The sequence below is a fragment of the Coregonus clupeaformis genome, chromosome 25, assembly GCF_020615455.1.
Source record: "Coregonus clupeaformis isolate EN_2021a chromosome 25, ASM2061545v1, whole genome shotgun sequence".
In the NCBI taxonomy this organism is placed as follows: domain Eukaryota; kingdom Metazoa; phylum Chordata; class Actinopteri; order Salmoniformes; family Salmonidae; genus Coregonus; species Coregonus clupeaformis.
Genome location: NC_059216.1, coordinates 1554669 through 1555000, shown reverse-complemented (window position 1 = coordinate 1555000; position 332 = coordinate 1554669).

Below are 332 nucleotides of genomic sequence, written 5' to 3'. Positions count from 1 at the left end.
GTGAGATAAAGAAGAGGAGAGGGTGAGATAAAGAAGAGGAGAGGGTGAGATATAGAAGGGGAGAGGGTGAGATAAAGAAGAGGAGAGGGTGAGATAAAGAAGGGGAGAGGGTGAGATAAGGAAGGGGAGAGGGTGAGATATAGAAGGGGAGAGGGTGAGATATAGAAGAGGAGAGGGTGAGATATAGAAGGGGAGAGGGTGAGATATAGAAGGGGAGAGGGTGAGATATAGAAGGGGAGAGGGTGAGATATAGAAGGGGAGAGGGTGAGATAAGGAAGGGGAGAGGGTGAGATAAGGAAGGGGAGAGGGTGAGATAAGGAAGGGGAGAGGGT